A 16713-nucleotide genomic window follows, 5' to 3' on the forward strand; every position below is an offset into this window, starting at 1 on the left:
GGGCATTTGGTCTAGCTATCATTGCTTATCACTGAGGTCCAGTCCTACACATTTAGATTGATACAGGAAGTGAAAGAGCTCTTCTCTTCATGTGGGTTACTAAGTTACAAATAAAATTCAGAACCTTTCATTCCATTCTCCTAGTGTGTAAAAGGACAGGGATTATAAGTGAAGATCTTCTCCTGTATTCCCATAGCTCCCAACTTTCTCTAAAACCCAAGCAGAATACTAGATATGACTTTTAGCATTCTGTAAAAGTCAGATACTTGAGGCTGTTTTTGACATTTATGCTGAAGAAATGTAGCTTGCTTTTTGGAGTGGTGGTGGGGCATCAACAGTCTTTTGTGTTGCCCATACTTGGCCTTGACCTGCACCTGAATCAGAACAGAACGTCCGGCAACTGCTCAGACTGCATAGCATGAGCATAAAGGGAAGATACCTCAGGCAGAGGAAAATAAGGTGGGGGAAAACCAGGGATGGTGTCCTGCACTTGAAACAGCTAAAACAAGTCCCCAGAAGCAAGGAACTCAAAGAGCCCACAGATAACCCCAACCCAGTAGGCCTAACAACACTATCCTTAATTTGATGCTTGTGGTCCTTTCACAGGACAATGAAAAAGTGTGACTGATGTATTTATGCAGCTTGGGGACCTGCACCTGCCTGCCTGTCGTGATTTTAGCCAAATGTTCCCAGAGCCTGTCCCCTTTGAGCTGAATAATGGTATACTAAGAACTGTTAATAAAAACAAAAAGTAAAAAAAAAAAAAAATTGAAACTCATGGACATCAAAGCTGCTCTTCTGCTATTATTGCTGAGTGGAACATCCAACCATGATTCTTTCATGAAAGGACATTGTCTACATCAGGATTTCCGTTCAAATTAGACACGTGCATTTGTAGTGAATATCATATCCATTTACTGTGTTTCATCTTGTTTTGTGGAGCATGCAAGCTAGACTCCTTTCAGACAAAACTGAGCTGGAAGATGTGGTCTGGAAGCACACCTAGCACCTCCAAACAGTAATGGGTTTCTAATCTGTAAGCCCAGGCTAGGCATAGACTGAAGTAATCCCACTGAAACAGATATAGCTGCGGAAGCTGGGCTTTTGGCACCACCTGTTTGTCTTGTCTATTTATTCGTGTTTCAGTCGTTCATTCAACATTCATCATTCATATTACACATCGCTATTTACTACTGGGTATATATAGCCAATATGTTAATTATGATAGATCCTGGTAATTGCATGGAGTATCCGCCACCTCATTGCTGTTTCACATCAACTTTATCTATACAGCTGAGTAAATACAGCTCCAGTGTGAAAAAGAAGATCTAGACCCTCTTTCACCAGGTCCTAAGGCAGAAATGACTGCAATATAAGGCTGCAGATGGGAATGAGAATACATTTCCTGCCACTTCAAATGTCATGCCATCTCTTCAGCTCCCTTCTTTTGGTGAAATGATGTGGGGGACTGAGAAAGAGGTTGTAATACTGGGTTAAGCAAACAAAGGTGGGAAACAGGTTTTAACAGCTTGTCAGCCTTCCTTTCTTCCCGTAAATCCATGTCTGGTCTCCAGGATCTGGCTTTTACTGCACAGTGTGCTCAGTAATTAACAGCATTCCCAAATATGTTCAGTTTGAATATAGGGAACCACATTCATTAATGAGTATTTTAAAAATGCTTCTCTTTGCAAAAGCTGGGCATTGAACAATAATTTTTTTAAAAGTAGTACAATCCAAGTAGGTAGCAGAGAAGTTGGGGATGCCCCATCCCTGGAGGTGTTCAAGGCCAGGTTGGACGAGGCTTTGAGCAACCTGGTCTAGTGGAAGGTGTCCCTGCCCATGGCAGGGGGGTTGGAACCAGGTGATCTTTAAGGTCCCTTCCAACCCAAACCATTCTATGATTCTATAATTCTAAGTGCATTAACGTGAATTAGTAGTAATAGTTTAATGACATAGAATAAAATGCCTTCTGGTATATGAAGATAAGTTGTTATCCTGTGAAAAAATTGTGATTAAGACTGTTGTGAATATTGTATCTTGCAATAAATGCTGAAAGTAATCAAGATAAGAACTCAGCCAATCTTAAAAAAAAATCGGGTTTGTTTACTAAACATTATTAATTGGCAGCAGGGTATTTTAATGCAGTTTGAATGTCTTTACTTTTTCAGAGATAATTTGATTTTCAAACTATACATTTGGTTTATAATGAGATATTTAATAACAAGTGTAAAGGTGTGTTACAACATATTCAGTACTCAAATAGCTTCAGTCGACTGAATTCTATTAGGTGACGCTTTTCATTGTGGGTAATTAATTTTGTGAGCTTGAAGCGCGATGGCTTTGAAGAGATGAATTCCACTCAAAGGATAGTATAACTTATCCTGCCATTCAGGTCATATAGAAGCAGACTGTGGTATCCAAGAAGAGGACTGTGCAACCTGGATGCTTTAAATTAAATAACTGGATACACATAGACAGAATCAGTTTTGTGATGAGAATATAAATGTTTTTGTACCGTTTTTGTGATCCTTGGGTTCAAAGTGCTCATACGTCCTCAAGCTTCCCAGCTTTCAGGTTGTGGGGTTTTTCTTAAAAAGAAAAAAAAATAATGGCTAAAAATCTGGAATTCATACAGTTTTCTTCCAGTTTTACCTGGAAGAGGGTATACAACAACAGAATTACAAGAGAGTAGATAGATCCATAAAGAATTGTAGCTGTGTCTATTTTGTTCAGTTTTTAGATGTATTTAGGAATTGTTTGCAAATCTTGGACTCTTAAAGGCTTTACCCACAACTATGTGCTTCCTTCATTCTTTAAACTGAAGCACTACCAAAGTCTGTCCTGTCCTCCTCTGAGACTGTTAAGCAAAATCCTGTTTGTTGATGAATCCTGGAGTAGTTTTACTTGGTTTGGGGTCTGGTTATAAAAAAATTTATGTCAGTTACACATACTGATTAAGTAGAAAATGTGGACAAAATAAACAGGAGTGGTTAAAAAGGAGGAAATTAAGACCTATGAGAGTGTTAAAGCAATGCTCATATCTGAACAGTTTGAACGCAGCTGTTAATAATTCAGCAAGAAAGAACACCCATTCTGTAGGCGTAAAAGACACCTAGAGAAGGATGTTTCACAGTTCTATGAAGGGAATGCAAAAGGTGTAGTATAGAAAGTGGAAAGAGGACACAACAGCAGAATAGGAAAGAAGTAGCCTCCCAAGTGAAGTTCAGGGGCTCATTTCTTACGGAATATCATAACCTATATAGACTGGACAACCCATTTGGAAATAGTGAGAAGTAGTCTGAGTTGGTAGGTGAGATAAATTGGATATCATTAATATATATATAAAGACGAATTTATCATGTGGCTAGTACAGAGACATTTCACACCTGGTGATTGGAATTTCAGTCTTAAGAATTCATAGTCTTTGTTATTCATGAAGAATGCAATGTATCTTCTCCAAAATTACTATAGCATCTGCTACTAGGCACAAAATGCATCTCTGATACTGTATGCTAATAGATATGATCATTAGTTTGCATTAAAATTCATTTTAGAATGGGCTTTTAGAAATTTTTACCAGTGACCTGCTTTCTCTCAGGTTTAGAAATGAAATATATGCGCATTCTATTTCTCACAAAGATAAAAACTAGCAAAATGTTGTGTCTTTGTTCTGTTTGGAGGCATTTAAAATTATTTAGTGTATTTTTTTATTATTATTCCCAACTGATATTTAGTCTTTTATTTGACCCAAGAAGATTAAAAGAAAATCCTCCTTCTCCCTGCAGCTTCCTGCAATTTCTCATTTTTAAAGTAATATGCTTTTTATTGTTGTTGGTGGGCCACATTCAGCCACCCCTACTAACAGTGAGCATTTTGAGAGATTCTACAGATACCGTTGTCAGTGATGGCATGTATAAGAGGGGAAGCTGGTGAATAAGAGAGCGCTGTGTGTTTTTTGACACCAGTTTTGTACATCTCTATTGCTGGCAATGGAATACCTGTAGTTCATTTGCCTTTAAATTCTTTATAGCTTTGTTCTGTGAGATGTTAAATCCCTATTAATAATGGACAGCAGGATATTTGTGCTGCTGACATCAGTCATATAATTTTACTGCAAATTGGGAGATTTAGCCAAGCAGAATTCTGTGTCCCCTTCCTTCCCGCTGTGAATTAGAAATGCTTGCACCTACACTTAGCATTAGTGCGGACTCAGATTTTCTTCTCTGAAACACATACTCCAGTATTTGCTGAGCCTGCACATCAGTTTAGATTCATGTCCAAGCAATTAAGAAATGAACTGAGCAATCAGGAAATAAACTGAGTGAATCCGAGACAGAGTTTCTGCTTCAAATACGAGGTAGTCAGGCCAAAAGGATTTGGTATTTTGGTATCTTAAGAGATATGCGTCCTTCCTGAAGCAATGGTGGAGTTATTGCCACTGACAACAATGGCAAAGAGTGGCTACTTTGAAAGAGGTGATTTTTTGAGCTTGAACTGACAGATAGAACTTGCCATGATGAAAACAGTAGCTAAAAGGGAATGTGACAGCCCTGTACCCAAAATCTAACAGAGGAGGGAAACTAAAGCACTGGTTTTGTTTTCTGTCGTATTTTGGTATAGTCTGTAACCCAGCCTATGAGAAGTCCTGCAACATTACCCAAATCATAGGACAGTCAGAAATTCTGTATATGTGGTATTTTTTGTTACAAAAGCTCTTACGTTGCAATGTAGTAATGATGTATGCCCTAAGGTCTGCCACACTGGCAGGGCGTGGAAGGTCGGGGTAGGTAGGAACTTCAGAGAGCCAGCAACTCAGTCTTGAGACAAAAGAGGTTCTCCTGTGGAAATCAGCATTTCAAAAGGGAAATGCAGATTCCCTAAACCTGATTAAAGCTCATTTCAACCTTTTGATGGGCAATATGCTGATTCTGTGGCAGCATTGTGATTCTAAATAGCCACAATACCCAAGTGAGTGAGTGTTAGCACTAAATGCTCCATCTCTAATAATTAATCTTGGCCATTTCCTTGGGGGTTGAGCCTGACTCAGCCCTCCTCAACTCTGCCTGAGCTTCTTCCCAACCCTGCAGGGCTAACAGGGTGGCCCTTTGGCCATAGCAGTAGGATGTGATGACTGGGGGACAGCCTTAGTCTCCCTTCTCTCACCAGGGGATGCCTGCAAAAGGTGGTTTAAAAAGCGGAAGATGCCAATACCCTACTTTTGCTGTAGTGTCCACTGCTGGGGGAGGCCTCCCAGCACTGGGTCCTAGGCCCCAGCAGATCGACTGCAGAGTAGTTAGTGCAGGGAAAAAAACAGGGATCCCATCTCACTCCCCCCATCCCTGTGATACCAGTATCTCTAGCCACTTGAAAGATTTAATGCTATTGTGAGATTTGTTGGTGTCATGATATTTGTGAGGATTGTAATAATCAGTACAACGGGAAGTTTTAGTATTATTAATTTTTCATGAGCACTCTATGATGTACAACTTTATGACAAATTTCAGGAACGTTAATTAAAAAGGATGTATAAGGAAGCAAAAATGGGGTACAGGTGGGATTGGTGCTGGAGTGTAATTTGCATCCTAACAACGTTGGGTCATAAAAAGGGCCCAGGGGAAGGGAAAGCAAAATCTGTTCAAGAGGAGAATGTGTCTTTAATTTGTGTCAGCAGATGAGCTGACCATTAACTTTCAATAGTTAGGAGAATGCGTCAAAGATGTTACAGTGACTGTTCCTGTTCACAGAAAAAATATAAAAATAATTTGAAACACAAAACTGAGGCTGAAACTGAGCTGAAGTAAACAACATTTTTTATTATTTCATTGCATTGTTTCCAAATCTACTAAGTGACTTCTTATTTTTTGCATCTTATTACAGTAGGCTTACTCTATTTTTCCAGTACAAACATCTTGGTTGGTTACTGACAAGTTCTGGAAAACAGTGGGTTGCACTGCCCATGTCTGGCAAACATATCACGGCAAACTTACTGATCCTCAGAGATCAGGTTTAAGAGTTATCATCAGTCTTTTTCAAAAGCTGGAAGAGCCAGGATGTGGGCAGTAGTGACAGGTTTGTGAACATAAGACTCCATTAGGTGAAACCTGCTGTCAGGTGGCAAGAAACTGGAGAAAGAGGCTGAGGAATGAAGACCACTGAGAGCGTGTAACATAGACCATTCATCGTAAACATTTTTTATAATTAAGAAGAGTGGGAATACATTCATTTAACCTGTCTGTCCTTGGGATTATGACTTTCAACCTAGCTTTTTAGATGTTCAATGTCACCTCCTGTCCTCAAAATGATTGCAGGCAGCTTTTCTAATTTTGCCTGTTGTATGGGCTGGGATGAGTGGTTAGAAAGCAAGGCTCTCAGCATGGCAATGTCTTATTTTTAAAACTAACCAAAGCCATGGATGAGGCTTGCTGTCTTGTGTGTTAGTAGTTCAGAGGCATCTTTGCTACTAGACAAGATTGAAAGATGAAAAAATATATTTACTAAAGACAGAGAATTGCAGTAATAGAACAGACTTACAGAAAGACAAAGTAACAAAACACATTTTTAGTCTCAATGTTTAGGAAAGAGCTGAAAAAAAGGTGTAGCATTAAATGTGCCAAGTTGAGTCTTTTTCATTAAGCCAAAGTTTCCTTAAGTTAGGCACCTACCCCCATCTTGAGTTAAAAAAAAGGTGACTCTTGAAAAGAGATTGAATTCTGTGTGCAAGTTCAGATCAATCTTCTATCCCATCCCAAATGACAACAACCCACTCTTGTTTACTTCCACTTCTAAAAATCCTCCTGTCTTTTTTCTTGATTAATATCTTTCATTTCCTTCTCCTCCCAAAGGTACTTTAATTAGCATTTCTTTTGTATACTGATTGTCTTGGCTACAGCTTTCTGAAGAGCCAGGGGTAAAATTTTTTATAAGTGATATTATGAGAAATATTAAATACATGGGATATTTTCCTATAACCTTGTTATACATGTGTTACACCAAGAGTGTAAAGGCCAGAAATACAAACATGGTTGGTGAATAAGGATTAGGCTGTGTAATCTGAGTAGCTTTTCCCAGTTTTCTGTGCACTCTTGATTTTACACTTGCTTTTGGGAAACTTTCTCATTTTGACCAATCATTCCAACCCTGTGCAGGATAAAATGGCAACAGTTGTAGTGCGTTTAGTATGCACATGTAAACCTTCATGACAAAAGAAAGCCCGCAAAATAAAAAATTGAAATCTTGTGTCAAAACCTATATTAATAGGAAATGAGGTGAATTACACCAATTAGTAATTTGCTACATAGTGTTATCATGAAGAGGGACAAAAAAAAAATCAATTTAATCTAATCTAATTTTGAGAAATTTAAAACACAGCATAGTCAAGAACATTCGAAACAGAACTGCAGGGCAATTAAAATGTATTTCCTTACCTTAGCATGCTTTAAATTTAAAAATTTAAAACACAAGTAGATTTATCAGGTTATATAGTGCTTTGTTTCAGGATTGTGCTATATTATTTAAAATATTTTGATTTTAGATTGCTATTTACTCTCACTCTAAATTTAATCTATTTTTTTTCCCTACTTTGAAAGCATATGAAATTCATTATGTATGCAATAACGGGGAGGTTTGCCCATACAGAGCTGTTTTGGATGTTGCAGTTAGTTTCCTTTGAATCAGAGGAAAAATCTGCACATTAGTTGATAATATAGACGTGACTATTGGCAAATGTTGATTTACTAGGAACTACTGTAGAAGAAATCACAAAACATATGTATGATAATTTATACAATTTAATATTTATTGTCTAATCCTTAAGAGATATGAACACTAGACACTGAGTAGTGAAGTCAAGAGACTATTCAGAGCATATGAAAATAATGAAGTACACAAAATTTTGCCCAATTGGGGCTTTTGGAAAGAAAGAAAAATGTATACTGTAAATTAATATATACACAAGACAAATACATGCATTCCACATTGGTAACTCATACATCTGTAACTTTGGAGGACACTAACACAGCTGAGTGTCACACATGCTGCCAGTGATTTGATCCGCTCTGTATATAGAAATATGAATTATCAATGAACTATCTCAATGCACCCATTGATGAAGAAGTTGTTTTGAAGGCCCAGAAGGTAGAGGCAAATTTCAGACCAGAGCAAGCCTTCAATCCTATAGGTTCAGCATGGTTGTTAACCTTGTTTAGCTTCATATGTGCTGAATTCAGCAACACAAGGTATCTTTTTGTTATGACACAGGGAAACATCATGCCTTTTGTTATTGGGTAACAGATGTTAAGTAATTAAAGCAGCCCGTTTCAAAAACAATCATAAAATACAGGGAGATGAAATTTGAATACATTTGAATTCCTACAGGATTCCGCATGTGCTTTTTGGTGTGTTGTCCATGTGTTTACATTTTTTAGTAATTTGGTAAATCTGAGAGCTGAATGTTAAACTATTTTTTGTCAATAAAGATATGTATTATTCCTAACATACAACACTTATTTAATTGGAAAAAGTAAAATTCACTGAAAAAGGTATAAAATATCAAAAAAAAAAAAAATGAAGGATAGGCTTGATGGTGTAGATTTTATCTAGCCCTTTTGTTCTCTGTGTTGACTGCCTAACCACAGCAGTGCCTCTGCTCCCTGGCTCCTTTGCTCTTAGCCCTGAAATCTCCTTGGGTTGTTTCAGCTGCGCTTTTTGGTTTTGCACATGCCCAGAACTACCTTGATTTGAACAGCTATTGTCTGCCTGTACCAAGTAGGGAACTGAAGACAAAGCATGCCTCCATTTTGGGTCCCTCCCTAGAAGGGGGATTCACACCAAATGTGATTCATCTGTTTTACCATAAAATGGAATTATAGCTTCCTCCTTTTCTCCTTTAAACTGAGGTTGGAGCTGTCACACACCCATTTTTGCTAGGCTACTGCTTGTGCCTGTGGGTTGCCTCAAGAGCCGTTTTGTGTCTTTGCATTTCTCTTTCTCCCACTGCCTCTTCTCTTCTCCGCTCTCCCTGGCCCCACACCTCAAGTCTCTTGGGCACTGTCCGGCCTGGCATGGCTTTCTCCTGGGGAAGGGGCCTGACAGGCAAATTGAATCTGGGTGGTCTTGCTTATAGTGTAATAAACTGTAGAAAATTGACTGTATAGTAAGCTGTTACACAAACAGCGTGGTGTTATCATCTCTGCTAGTAATTGTGTTTGGAAAACAGGAGTATGTAATAGACTATTTACAGCCCCGTTTCACATGTTTAAGCTCTGAATAAATCAAGACTTAGATATGTGTTTGAATTTAGTGATTCCCGTTTGATATTTTTGGGTGTCTCTAAGTTCACCCTGAAGGCTTTGTTGATCACTGTTGTCCTAAAACTGGAGTTTGTCACCCGGTGTGCAACAAGTCAATCCACACAGAGTTGAGATATCGTTTTATTGCACTTCTGCGCAGAGATGGATGCTAGGTGGTAATTCTCAAAGCTAGCATACCTGGTTGCAGTCATACCCTGTATTTATACAGTTCAGAATGTTAGTTTTGTCTTCTTTGCCCCATCTCTCTAATTATATTTGGTTAATTCTTATATCTTCTTAACTACAATTGGTTAGTTTTTCTCCCGATTTAAGGATTTAAAGGTACAATGTTTTTTAATTTTGCTATACATGCTGAGTAGGTGGGGGTCTTAATTCGAGGGGGGTCTCAGGTACCTGGAAGTGTGGTTGTCACATTATAATAAAGTTTCAAGATTTGTAATTACAAAAGGCCCCCATGCTTCAGGACATGTCACATCCCAAGGACAGCAGTTTCCGTGATCCTGGATAAAGGGTAAATCTCCCAAATAGCTCCCATTATCTTGAAGGCCAGACCTATCTAGCACCATCTTACTCTTCACATATTCTCTAAGTTACAAGTTTAATTTCATTATTGCCAGATAATATCACCTCTCTGAAAAGTATGCCTTTTTCTTATTAATATGCAGAGTTTCTAGAAACTTAGGTTTTGGATTTTTCTTTGAATGACAGATTTCTAAAATGTAGGCATTGTATTGCTTACTTTGAGGTAGATAAGTCTGTTCTTGAACCTTAACCCTATAAATCCAAACAAGAACACATTTGGTTAACTGAAGATCATTATTTTAAATGTTGCCTCAATTAAGAGTGTAAAGCATAATATTTATGAGGAAACCTTTGTAAAAATGCGCAAATTTTCCTAAGAATTTTATTTATTTACTTTTGAACACATTTTCAAAATTCTCAACTGTTTATTCTGGTGGACTATGATATATAAAGCTTTTCTTCAGTGGGACAAGTCAGTATGTAAATTATTAATGGCTGCATGGTCAGGGTCTAATTCAAAAGGCTTTCATGAACTAGAATGTCAAGAAAATATATTCAGAAGACCATTACCCCTAGATAAGAATACAGCTTTTTAAGAGTATAAACTGGTCTAAACAGGTAACCTTTATAGACATAAATCTGTCCTTTTTTCATTTTAAGCTGATCAAGCTTATTTATACTTCCATGTTGGTGTTTTTCTCCATAAGATATTTCTTTCCATATGATAATAAAAAGTTTTCCAGTTTAGCACGCTCTGGCACCCAAAAGTAGAAAGAAACACAAAGACATCACTCACAAATTCACTGTTATGCCAATACAGGTTTGTTTAAGCCATTAACAAATAACAAATTGTCACCTGGTATTCCTCCTGTTCATTTAAAAGGGGATCTACAGCGGATTTCTCAGCATCTTTCAGTGGGATGCAAAGCTATAAATCGGCAGCGTTCAGCAGCCTATTCTCTCAGTGAAAGATGGCATCCACAGAGTGGCAGCTGACATTCCCTGGATATTGTTTTAAGTCACACTGATTAAAAGGAAAGTCTGGTGTGATGGCAGAAGACCCTAGTCTATACCTGTGAAATAAAAAGATAGCAAGAATAGAATCTTTTCTATGCAATTTGCAGTTGATTTCTTCTTCAGTGTGTTTATTGTGCTTCAGATTGATTTCCAATAATATTTCAGTGCAAAGGGAAAACTTTTCTATATTCATTTTTCAGTATCACTTACTTTAAAACATTTAATTTCAATCACAGATTATGCTATCATAAAAATTAAGCTGGGCAACTAATCAGTAGAGAATAACCTTTCTATTTTTTTTTTTTTTAAAGCGCAAACCTTTGAAGCCATAATACAATTCTTTATGAAAAATCAACTGTAATTTTAATAATTCCTTTAAAATATTTTCAATTTTTCGGTTAAGTTTAGAAGCCTTTTTCCAGCAGGGTATACACTTACATTGTGACTCTGGACGAATGTTGATAAAATGGAATTGTTAAGCATAAGACAGGGAAAAGACCTTATTTTGGAATCCTGCAACATACAGCTTCAGTGTATCACTGTCATATTAATTTCCAGATTGAGAAGAACATTTGTTCAGAGCTTTTGGAAAGTGGAGTTTGTTTGGAGGTTTTGTGAAGTGGAATAACAGAGTAGAGTCACTTGCTCTAGAAGCTCTGAAGGTAGAACTAAATGAATACAGCCAGAGGTGCTAAATGCAGCAAATTGGTTTTTTAATTGCTAAGTCCTGTCTGTGGGTTGGTTTTTGTTGTTGTTACTTTTCTGTTTTTCTGTTACTCTGGTCTTTCCTTCTCTCTCTACCTTTCCCAGTAAAAACACAAATATATCAGAGGCAGAGCCAGGTTTATTTGTATAGTGCCCAGTGGTTTTTCTTCCTCAATAAAAATTCTAAACACAATGTTTAGACAACAAATACTGCTTATAATTTCAGTCATCTTTCTCTTCTCTGACATATGAATTGGAGGATTCTTTTTTTTTTTTTTTCAGTACACTGAGTTATCATCTTAACTAGGTCTGCAAGGCTTTTTAGCTGTTAAAACCTTTTGCACTTCAAGTTGACAGTGGACAAGCTCTATAGCTGTGAGAGAGAAATGAATAAAAAGGTTATATGGCATAATGAATAGGCAGCTGATTTTTCTTGATTATTGTTATTTGCAGCCATTGCAGTAACAGGTTATTACAGTGGAGGAGCTGAAGCTTGTAAGTATACAATCAGTGAATCTAAGAGAATGGATAATTTAGCTTGTGTTTCTGTGTGAATTGCATCCAGGAATGGAGGTGGGAAGGTGAGTAGATAAGGTGAAATTGGCAATGTTTCTAAATGTTGAGCTTTAAACAAGGATTTTAAGTATATGTAAAAGGTTCAAGGTAGAATTCAGACAGTCAGGCTGGGGCTGCATACTACTTTCTTACCGTGTTTCTTTCCAATGACTCTATTACAGTGTAGTAGTGTATATGTGACCTTGAAGCAGCACATGCTGTCATTTTACAGGGTAAAATATGAGATGGTTGCAGGAGATAATTTCTCACACGGTGTTCTGTTTAGGGTTTTGATTACATTCAAGCTCAAAAGGCAAACATGACAGCTGCAGCATTAAATCATTGAGCTAGGGTCTCTGCTTTCAGATTTTAGCAATTACAACTATTGTTGGCATATAGTGGTGGTTTTTTCTAGACTTCCACATTTACTCAGTACAGAAGATACGACTTGTGTTCTTAAAGCTGGAGGCATCTGTGTGTAATTTGAACTGCTGTTTTGTTTCTTAGTTTGCTAAGGGGGGACCCTATAAGGGGGCACCAGCTGTCAAACATTTTAATAATCGCCATCTGAACTTCACTGGCTTCACTTGATTCCTATAAGGGATGAAAGTTGGACTTGTTTTGCTTTTAAACCTCTCCTTAAAAATCCTATGGTATAAATATTTAGAATTATACAAGCTGAACAGAGAAGGACAGATGTAAAGTGCAAGTATATGTAGTTCTACTGATGCTTGCATGGGCATTAGTTTACTATCCCACTCCTTCTCTGTATATGTGGTTTTGATTATATACACGCAGGCTCTCTTGGATTAGTCCTCATCTCTTTATTGGTAACTCAGGTAACTTTCTCTGTGAGTAACTTGGGCACTTCTAGTGCAGGATTCTCCTTGGCTTCTCCCTGATTTATCAGCTGTGTGTGCCATATACCTGCTAGGTGCGTAGACTGAGCGATTGAGAAAGTGTGGCATTGTGTATCACTTGGGAAGCTTGAGTCTCTGTAGTTTCAGCTCGTCACTGCAGCTCAGACCTACCATGTGGCTCTGTATGGATGTGGACTCAGTGGTATGACTCAGAACTGAAAGTCAGCTTTCTGTCAGGTGATGTGATGTTGGTTGCTCCTTCCCCTTGTTCTCATCAAGATTGATGAATTTATAGAGTTGTAAAATCAGTCAGGCTACAAAGGACTTCAGGATGTCTGTAGTCCAACACCACGCTGGATTTTGGAGAGGACTGAGCTAACTAGGGTATTGAACTTAGGGAGCTCTTATTATTGTGGTGCAAGAACAGACTAAGCAAAGCAGAGAGATTTGTGTGGGGAACAACTGATAATTCTACTTCAAAGCCAAATTGAATCACTGACTTGTATGTCAGACTTCTGTTTTCTGTGAGCGATGAAAAAGACATGATTATGCCACGTACTAGATGAGTGAAATTTTGTTTTCTCCATGCTGGCCTATAACTGTAGTCCATACTCTGACAATCCATACCTGTAAAAAGCTTAAGTAAAGCAAAATTTGTTTTGCGGTTTGCTGGTTGCCCCAGCTTTGACATAATCATTTGGCCCTTCTAGAGGGCTTCCTGGTGTCAAAGAACAGGCATTGAGTCCAACACCATGGACATTAAATGTGAGGCAGAGGATCTCTTTTTCCTGAATTTCATCCTAGGTTCTCCAGATCCTCAAATGCTTCACTGGTAACCCAGTGTAGATTCACCCTACATAAAATTGGTGTGCAGGCTTAGCATCTGTGAGCATGGCAATGTTGCATGCAGAACTGTTTGTGCTTCAAGTTTGTCTCTTTGGTTGGAAACTGCATTTAGATTAACTGTTCTAAATCTGTCGTTTCAGTCCCCTGTGTCCCTGTATGACTTTTGTATTTCAAATGCTGAACGTTGAAATCAGGTGAAGTCTAAATTGCTGCAGTCTTCAGCTGCCCAAGTGTGATAGCCTTACCTCAGAGGAGATACACAGATGTTTTCCTTTGCTTCTTCTGAGGTAGTTTAAGAAAGTGGTAGTCATAAGCTTCAAGTTTATGATAGCTCTTTCTTTCTGCGCTGGTTTTATATATGTGATCTGTTGTTCTTAGGATGATTATGTGATCATTGCTGATTTTTCAGGTGTTTTTTGTTGGTGTAGTGGTGCTGGTTGCTGTCACTGATGTTGGGAAATGAAGGTGTTAGCTAGAATGCACTGAACTTGCAAGTGTACAGAAATAGCTGTAGGATAAGAGTTAGTGGAACGAGGATGGCTTCCAGGAGGCTGAGCTTGTTGTTAGAACAACACTGACTGGAGAAGATTATGTGGACCTATCTGTGGGCAGTTTGCTCTCCTTGCTGGACATCAGCTATGAGGGAGACCAGTAAAGATTCCAGTATGTATTAAAACAAATTTGGTCAAGACAAGACCCTTATTAGTGTCATTAGGACACTTAACATTTGCCTTACTGTTGCACCTTTGTTGTAGTTGCTACTGATCGAAGACACCTGGTCTGTGCAAAGAATACACAGCAGGCAAGTGTGAAAGGTAGTATTTGGGCTGCCTTGGCAGAAATGGACGAAGGTTACAGAAGTTTTAGTGTTGTATTGTGAAATGTGACAAGCCTGCTCTTTGCCAAGCATGGAAGAATTCCTTGAAGTCTGGGTGTTTGGAAGCCAAGGTGTGAGAGAAGCTCTAGCTATAACTGTCAGATCCTTTGTGTCCCTGTGTTTTGGATGGAAAGAGCTGACTCAAAATTAGAGAAGAATAAAGAAAAAATGTAGACTAGTAGATGTGAGCTGCTTGGATTCCCACTAGGAAAAGTATAATGCGTTTCAAGAATGCAGCAATTCAGCCAAATCAAATTTTTGAAAACAAGTAATGAGGAATGAAAACTTCTTTGAGATAGACACACAGGCAGGAAATAGAACTGTACAGAAAATAGACCCTGTTATTTTCTATAAATATGTGTGACAGCTAGCTAAGTTGTGAAAGTGTTCATATTTGTTGTTTGTAGTACACAGGCTGACAGAAGAACTTGGCAACCAGCGTGTTGCAATCAATGCAAAAAGTGCTGAATAGGGGTATAAGCAAGCAAATACTGGGAAGGGGTTACCCAAACTAAAGTATTAATGCAGCATGTGTGCTTTTTATCTTCATGTTTATATAGGACACTTATGTAACAGGATCCCTTTCCTGTCTGCTCACATAAAATCTACAGAGTTGTGAGCAGGACTGGAAATCCTTCTGGAGGTGATAGTTTGTTTGAATTTAATTAGTTACAGGTAAATGCTGTAAGGGCACCATGAGGGCCAGCTGCTCCCTGCGGGTTGGACCCTCATCATATCAAGTGATGAGATATTCCTAGAACCCGACATTTCCTTCATAGCTCTGGTCACTCATATGACATATACACGATTATTTTGGGTTAAAGCATGGATAGCTAATGTCCCTAGTTTGTTTTGTATCTCCTAGTTTAAGTTTACTTCCTTGTGCACACCCTGGGAATTCCACTATACACACAAAGTCTAACAGTCAGTGGTCTACAGCTGGTATTTAGGACCATTTAGTAGCTACTAAACAGTGTAATAGCCTGTTATCCTTGAAGATCTCTAATACAAATCCTAATGATTTAGGCGGCTTCTAAACCAGTTGGCATAAACTTGCTGTGCATGGTGTGAGAGTTAAAAGAGTGACTGAGTTTTCCTTATGTGGAATATAAGTCAGCAGTAATTTGATTTATGCCAGTTAAGTAACATTGGCATAGGATCAACATAAATGATGGATGAAACCGAGGGGGTGTACAGTCTATTCAGCAGAAAATTTGTGTTGTAGGCAAATTCTTTAACTTTTACTCTTATGCTAGGGAAAAGCATGGGGTAGCAATGGTTTTCAAATTACCTGACCACAGAATGAGTTTTTTGCTGATGTGTATTTTTTTTTAGTATTTATCATTTAATGATTATAGGATTGGAAAGTTGCAAAGTCTGAAATAAATTTAACATATTTAGTAAAATATTTTAAAGAGCTTAAACTTGTATTCAGTTCTGCAAACACCTGAATGTGCAGTCGAGTGTGTCTGTAGCAGAAAAGTTAAGCTACAAATTACAGTAGTAATTTTAAGAGCTTTCAAATTGACACGTGTTTCTAAGGTGAACCCAGGACAGTGCGAGCTTCTGTAATAACTGACTGTAGCCTGTTGATGATGTTCTTGCTGTTTTTAGACACCTTTTGCCAGGACCTTCACAAGAATCCACACATGGGAGACAGATAAAATATGTATACAGAATGCAATAGGTGACCTAAATGCTGAGATATTAGGTTCCTTTTTTTTTAGTCTTTTTAACCTTGAAATAAATAACACTCATAAGCTAGTTGGAAGTGAAAGCTGTGAGAAAAGTCATATTTAAGTTTACTGTATGATCAACTGCTTTCCCCTAAGGTTAGAGTCTTCATCTTATGGTAAATTTTAAAAAGTTTTGTTTTTATTGTAATTTTATCTCACTAACAGAAATTCAGACTTTAGTCAGGTCTGTGGTACCAGTTTTTGATGACACAGCTGTTTTGGCCTTGGAGGTAGCTATCCTGGCAAAACACCTGCTGTCCTCTCAGCTGTGATGGTAGAAGCAATAT

The sequence above is a fragment of the Pterocles gutturalis genome, unplaced genomic scaffold (genome assembly GCF_000699245.1).
Source record: "Pterocles gutturalis isolate BGI_N339 unplaced genomic scaffold, ASM69924v1 scaffold19897, whole genome shotgun sequence".
NCBI lineage: Eukaryota > Metazoa > Chordata > Aves > Pterocliformes > Pteroclidae > Pterocles > Pterocles gutturalis.